Genomic DNA, 8173 nt, shown 5'->3' with positions numbered 1-8173 from the left:
CTTTGTATATCTATGATATCCGTAGTGATTTCTCCTCTTTCACTTTGGATTTTGTTTATATGAATCCTTTCTCTTTTTTCTTTGGTAAGTCTTGCCAAGGATTTGTCAATTTTGTTGATCTTTTCAAAGAACCAGCTCCTTGTTCTATTAATTTTTTCTGCTCTCTATTTAATTTATTTCTGCTCTGGTTTTTATTATCTCCTTTCTTCAGCTGGTTTTAGGTTGTCTTTGTTCTTCTTTTTCCAGTTCCTTAAGGTGTGAAGGTACGTGATTCACTTGGGCTCTCTCTTGTTTGTTCATAAAGGCCTGAAGTGATATGAACTTCCCTCTTATCACTGCTTTTGCTGCATCCCATAGATTCTGATATGTTGTATTGTCATTTTCATTTGTCTGTATATATCTTTTGATCTCTGCGCTTATTTTTTCTTTGACCCATTCATTTTTTAAAAATATGTTGTTTAGTTTCCACATTTTTGTGGGTTTTTTTTCCCTCTTTTTTACAGTTAAATTCTAGTTTCAAGGCTTTATAATCAGAAAATATGCTTGGTAGAACTTTGATTTTTCTGAATTTGCTGATGTTATTTTTGTGGCCCAACATATGGTCAATTCTTGAGAATGATCCATATACACTGGAGAAAAATGTATACTCAGTCACTTTGGGATGAATTGTCCTGTAGATGTCTATCATATCCAGGTGCTCTAGTGTTTTGTTTAAGGCCAATATATCTTTATTGATTCTCTGTTTGGATGACCAATCTAGAGCCATCAGCGGTGTATTGAGGTCTCCAAGTATGATTGTATTTTTGTCAGTTTTTGTTTTAAGGTCAATAAGTAGCTGTCATATATTTTGGTGCTCCTTGGTTTGGTGCATATATATTAAGAATTGTTATGTCTTCTTGATTCAGTGTCTCCTTAATCATTATGAAATGACCATTTTTGTCTCTGAGTACTTTTGCTGTCTTGTAGTCAGCATTATTAAATATGAGTATTGCTACACCTGCTTTTTTTTTGGATGTTATTTGCTAGGAGTATTGTTTTCCAGCCTTTCAGTTTGAATTTGTTTTTATCCTTGTTGCTTAGATGAGTTTCTTGTAGGCATCATACAGTTGGATTTTCTTTTTTAATCCATTCTGCCACTCTGTGCCTTTTTATTGGTGAGTTTAATCCATTTACATTTAGTGTAATTATTGTTATATGTGGGTTCCCTATTGCCATTTTATACATTGGTTTCTGTTTGTTTTGTGTCTTGTTTGATTCTTCTCTTTTGTTTTTCTATCCTTTGTTTTTGTTTGGTTGTATTCCATACTTCTTTTCTCTGTTGCTATCTTTTTTAAATCATGTGCTTCTGTGGTGGTTTTTTCAAGGGTGGTTATCATTAAATAATGAAAAGGGTTCCTACCCTGTTCATTGTAATGCACTATCTTGTGAGTACTTCTGCACTCCATCATCCTTTGCTACTGTTAATTTCCGTCTTCTCCCCCTTTTTTTTGTTTTTGTTGTCACAGTTTAAATTTGGTTTTATTGTTTTCTTGGTGGAGCTTTTACTTGTGGTTTTGTTTTGTTTTGTTCTTTGTATCTGGTTGGAAAACCCTCTTTAGTAATTCCTGGAGTGGGGGTTTTCTGATGATAAATTTCCTCATCTTTTCTGTATCTGTGAATGTTTTTACTTCTCCTTCATATTTGAAGGATAGCTTTGATGGGTATAGTATTCTTGGCTGAAAGTTCCTGTCTTTCAGGACTTTAAATATTGGGGTCCACTCTCTTCTAGCTTGTAGAGTTTCTGTTGAGAAATCCGATGATAATCTAATGGGCTTTCCTTTATATGTTGTATTCTTCTTTTCCCTGGCTGCCTTGAGAATTTTTCTTTGTCATGTTTTTTGTGCCAGTTTCATTATGATGTGCCTTGAAGTAGGTTTGTTGGGGTTAAGAAAACTCGGAACTCTGTTTGCTTCTTGAATTTGAGGCTTTAGTTCTTTCCACAGGCTTGAGAAGTTCTCATCTATTATTTGTTTGAATATGTTCTCCATTTCATTTTCTCTCTCTTCTCCCTCTGATATACCTATTATTCTTATGTTATTTTTTTTGATGGAGTCAGACAATTCCTGAAGGGCTTTCTCATTTTTTTAAATTTTTGAGTCTCTTTCTTCTTCTCTCTGTTGTGCCTCAAGTTGCTTGTCTTCTATTTCACTAATCCTACCTTCTATCTGGCCTGTTCTATTAGCTAAGCTTGTTACCTCATTTTTCAGTTCGTGAGTTGAGTTTTTTATCTCTTTTTGATTTGTTTTTATAGTTTCAATTTCCTTAGTAATATATTCTTTGTGTTTGTTGAGTTGTTTTCTGAGCTCCCTAAATTGCCTTTCTGTGTTTTCTTGTATATCTCTGAGTATTTTTAGGATTTCTATTTTAAATTCTCTGTCATTTAGCTCCAAGGTTTCCAATATATTAAATTTTTCTCCATAGATTTTTCCTCATCTATCTGTGTTACCTCTCTGTCTTTTGTATCCATGATATTTGATTTCCTTTTCCTTAATGGCATCTGAGGGTGGTTTTGTTGATAGTACTTTGTGTTTAGTGTGGAACTGCTGGAGGCTCCAAGGATAGATTTTTCTGTCTCTGGTTGAAGATCTTGTTGAATTTTTGGGGAGATTTATTGGTATCGCTCCTTACAGCCCAATTTCTCTGACGTCACTCCCCTTCTTTCTTTTAATGTTTTTTTTTTCCTTCCTTTCTTCCCTCTCTCCTTTTCTTTCTTTTTCTTTTCTTTCTTATTTTCTTTTGTTGTTCTTATTGAGGTGTAAGAGTTTTTAATATACTCTTGATATTAGATCCTATCTGTTATATGATTTGCAAATATCTTTTTCGCATTCTTATGTCCTCTTTTCTCTTTTTTGTTGGTGTCCTGTGATGCACAAAGTTTTTAATTTTGATAAGGTATAATTAATTATTTTTCTTTGCTTGTCTGTACTTTTGGTATCATACCTAAAAATTAATTGACAAATCCAAGGTCATGAAGATTTACTCCTTGTTTATTCTAATATTTTTAGCTCTTTAATTTAGATCTTTCACCTATTTTGAATTAACTTTTGTATATCGTGTAAGATGAGATTTAACTTCATTATTTTGCAACTGGATATCCAGTTGTCCCAGCACTACTTGTTGAAGAAAGTATTTTTTCACCATTTAGTGATTTTGTCACTGTCAAAAATCAATTCACCATAGATGTATGAATTTATTTTGGAACTCTCAATTCAATCCTGTTGGTCTATATGTCTACCCATATGTCAATACCATATACTATTTTTATTACTGTAGCTTTGTGTAGTAAGTTTTGAATTGGAAAGGGCGAGTCAATTTTGTTTGTTTGTTTGTATTTTTCTGAAGCAAGAAGCAGGGAGGCAGAGAGACAGACTGCTGCATGTGCCTGACCAGGATCCACCCACCAAACCCCCTAGGGAATGATGCTCTGCCCATCTGGGGCATTGCTCTGTTGCAACCGGAGCTATTCCAGCACCTGGGGCAGAGGCCAAGGAGCCATCCCCAGCGCCCGGGCCATCTTTGCTCCAATGGAGCCTTGGCTGCGGGAGGGGAAGAGAGAGACAGAGAGGAAGGAGGGGGGGTGGAGAAGCAAATGGGCGCTTCTCCTATGTGCCCTGGCTGGGAATTGAACCTGGATCCCCCACACGCCAGGCCGACACTCTACCGCTGAGCCAACTGGCCAGGGCCAGTATTGCCATCTTAACAGTACATCTTCCAATTTATGAATATGGTTTATGTTTCCATTTACTTAGGTTTTCTTTAGTTTCTCTCAGCATTTTTTATAGTTACCAATGTACAGGTCTTCAGCTTCTTTACAATTTTTCTAAGTATTTTTTTCTGATTCTCTTGTAAATAAAAAATAGTTTTTTTATTTAGAAATTAAATTTAATGGTATGACATTGATCAATAAAAGTGCATAGGTCTCAAGTAAACATTTCTATAACCTTTGAACTGTTGATTGAGTTGTGTACCCCTCACCCAAAGTCAAGTCATTTTCTGTCACCATATATTTGTTCCTCTGTAGTCCCGTCCCCCTGGTAACCACTTCACTTTTATCTTTTACCATGAGTTTCAGTTTTATATTCCACCTATGTGGGATATATAGTAAATGAAATTTTTAAAAATCATTTTTTTTACATTATTTATTGCTAGTGTATAGAACTACAACTCATTTTGTGTGTTGGTTATATATCCTGAAATTTTGCTGAGTTATAGTCTTATTTTTGTTGTTCTTTTTTAATGTGGATTCCTTAGTAATTTATATTTATAAAACTAAGTTATCTAGAAGTAGAAATAGTTTTACTTCTTCCTTTCCAATTTTGGAGCATTTTATTTATTTATTTGTTTATTTATTTATTTATTTATTTATTTATTTGCCTATTTGCTCTGACCAGAACTTCCAGTGCTTTGTTGAGTAGATGTGATGTAAGTGGGCATCCTTGTCATATTTCTGATGGTAGAGGGAAAGCTTTCAGTTATTCATCACTGAGTATAATTTTAGCTGTAGATTTTTTATAAGTGCCCTTACTTATGTTGAGAAAATTGTCTTCTAGTTCTAATTTGTTGTGTTTATATCATAAAAGAGAGTTAGATTTTTCAAATTTTATTTTTACATCAAATGAGACGATCGTCTGATTCTTTTATTCATTCCACCAATATGGTACATTATATTGATTTTCATATTTTTAACCACCTTGAATTCCTCAGATATATCCTCTTTTATCATGCTATATAAAAATGTTGCTGGACTTTTACGCATGTATTTTGTTAAGGGCTTATTTATATATATTCATAAGAGATATTGATCTATAATTTTATTTTATTCTATGTTTTTGTCTGGCTTTGCTATCAGTGTAATGCTGGCCAAATAGAATGAGATAGTAAATGTTGCCAACCTCTTTTAATTTTTAGAAAAGTTTGAGAAATATTGGTGTTAATTCTTCTTATATATTTGGGGGAAAGGGATACTTACCAGAGAGGCCATCTGGTTCTAGATTTTTCTTCATTGGAAGGGCTTTTATTATTGCTGATAAGTCTTTTACATTTCTATTACTTCTTGAGCCAGTTTTTATAGTTTGTATGTTTCTAGAATTTTGTTCACTTCATCTAGGTCATCTAAGTGGCATACAATTGTTCATAATATTCTCCTATTATAATTTTTATTTCTGTAAGTTCTGTAGTAATGTCACCACTTTTATTTCTGGTTTTAATAATTTCAGTATTCTCTCCTTGGTATCTTTTGTTTCATTGAAGTAAATATTTATCAGTTTTGTTGACATTTTTGAAGACCCAACTTTTTATTGTGTTAATTTTATTTTTCTCTTCTCGGCTCTAATTTTTATTATCCCTTCCTCTACTAGCTTTGGGTTTAACATACTCTTCTTTATCTAGCCTATAAAGATGTAAAATTAGTTATTAACTTAGAATTTTTCTGTTTTTAAATGAAAGCATTTGTAGCTATAAATTTCCCTCTGTGCACTGCTTTTGCTGCATAAGTTTTGATATGTTTTGTTTTAATTTTCCTTCATCTCAGAGTATTTTCCAATTTCACTTGTAATTTTTCAATCTACTTTTGTCCAAGATTATGTAGATAATTTCCACATATTTGTAAAGTATCTAGTTTTCATTTTTTTACTGATTTACAGCTTTTTTATTGTTGTAAAAAATAAAGATACTTTGCATAATTTCAATCTTTTCAAATATATTGAGATTTGTTTTGTCACCTAATATATGGTGTATCATGAAGAATGTTCTATGTGAACCTAAGAGGAGTGTAAATTTTGTTGTTGGGTGGAATTTTTATCAGTTAGGTCTAATTTATAGTTGTTATTCAAGTCCTCTATTTCCTTATTGACCTTCTGTATACTTGATCTATCCATTACTGAAAATGAGTTATTGAAATCTCTGTTTCTACTTTGGTTAGAACTTTTTATCGACAGTTTCTCTTTTTTTAATACTTTAAATGTGTCATTCCACTGCCTTATGGGTATGCTAGTGTGGGATGCTTAGCCCAGTGGGTGCTTAACTCAAATGTCAGGTGACAGAAATGGGTGCAGAGGTGACTATTTGTGGACATGAAAACAAAGGGGGAGAATTCCAATGCACCATTATGGGAAATTGATATGGATGATAAAGGACCAGACACTGAAGTAACCTCCAGGATTTCAAGCCTTCGAAATTGGGATTATATGTGTTTGGGGGAAAGGATGATTTTAATAAGAAAAGTTTTGAAAAATGCCAATGCATGTATGAATTTGCGTTATATTATATGAACATCTCAGAGCCTGTTCCTCTTAAGGTTACTTTGGAATTAAGGCAGTTTTAACTCTTGTCTCTTATTTTGGAATCTTCTTCCTCTAATCTAGCCTGGACCTTCCAGTCAGGCCAAACCCCCCATTTTATTGCCTCTGCAGGGCTACTTACTGTTCTGAGTCCCAGCCCTCCACCTCCCTGCCCAGTCCCCTCCCCAGCCACCCCAGGCCTGCCTGTGTCCCTGCTGCCTTTTAAGATCCTGTGATTCCTTTGGGTCTAACTCAGTTATTTTTCCATGAAGCCTTTCTGCATCTCTTTATTCTTTTTCAGAATAGCTATTGCACGTGGGATGTTTATTTGGGCTTTTAACTGAATGAAGATGATATATTGCTGAAATTACCTAACAATTTTTAATATGTACTGTCTGAATCGATTTTATATTTCTTTCATAAATAAATAATTAATGTTCCAGGATAATATATGGGGGAAAGTTTGTATCTAAACTAATGAGGGCAAAGAGGTAAATCTTTTTGAAATATTCCACGTGATTCTAATACCGTTTAAGTTAGGGGAACTTCTCACCGAAGCTTAGAAATGTTTGCACTTAAGTAGCATTTAAGAGGTGGATGCATACTCCACTTCTGCATCCAGAGTTTTAGGTCATCAAAACTGCCATTTCTTTTGCCGATGGCATAGCCATCAGGCCTGGCATGCAGGGGCCAGAGAAGGGCACCATCGGTCAGGTGCTTTCTACAGGTTCTGCTGCCTCATGGCATTACCTGGGATCAGGTGCCCTCAGAGTTCCTTCATGAAGCTGCTTAGGGTGGCTGGCATGCACCACTTAATGGAAACATGGTCTTCCCTCTGTATTTTACATTCAGAGATTCATCGGGATAAATCTGACTGCTACTGAGATTTGTTTTCAAACAAGTTTCCGCAGAGGCTGGTTACAGCGAAGATTCAGAGTTGAAGGTTGCTGCCCAGAAGTGAGGCCAACTGCAGGCCTTTGACACAATGAATTGGACTTAGGTCATTAGCAGGGCTGGAAGGGTGGCATTAGGACAATTCATGCGTAAGGGAGAACAGGACAGTTTGTGCATAAAGGAGGCTTTGAGTTTATGATTACAAATTAGGGCTACGAAGTCCTTGTGGGTTTAGCTCTAAGTAAGGACATCTTTGCCAAGCTCTGCCAATTCTTCCTGAATGGTCCAGATGGAAGCCATAGCTTTAACTGTTGGTTGAAGTGCTATTTCTTTTATATAACTGGTAACAATTTACTCCAAAATGGAAATCTTTTGATTTCCATGCTAGTTCAGTGTTGCCAGGGCTTTGCATTTGATCTTTTTACAAAAGCATGTCAATGGCTAAGTATTTTCAGTGCAGCATTATAGTGATATAAAACAGAGAAGGTGAAAATAACCATCAGGGAATGAATGGCTCAGTAATTTATGGTGCATCCTATTGTGGGATGCTGTTCAGGAGCAAAAATATGATGTCTAGCTGTATGTAGAGATGTGAAGAGGACCATAGTATATTATGGGGGAAAAGAGCAAGATGAAAAACAACATATGCAAGCACACCTTATTTTATTGCACTTTGCTTTATTGTATTTACAGTATGTTGTGGTTTTTACAAATTGAAGGCAAGACCCTCCACTAGCAAGAAGTTTATGACACACTTGGTTGCAATACTCTCTTTACTATGGCGATGGTGGGTGATCTGGAACTGAACATACAGTATCTCCAAGTTATGCCTGTATATGATGATCTGTTCTGTTCAGGAAAAAAATATGGATATATACATTGAATATACTTTAGCAATAATATTAGGTTATTTATCAAACTCTTATTGTGTGTAGCACTGTGCTCATTACATGCCTAAATGA

This window comes from Saccopteryx leptura, chromosome 9 (assembly GCF_036850995.1).
Source record: "Saccopteryx leptura isolate mSacLep1 chromosome 9, mSacLep1_pri_phased_curated, whole genome shotgun sequence".
NCBI lineage: Eukaryota > Metazoa > Chordata > Mammalia > Chiroptera > Emballonuridae > Saccopteryx > Saccopteryx leptura.
Note: the sequence above shows the minus strand (reverse complement) of the source record.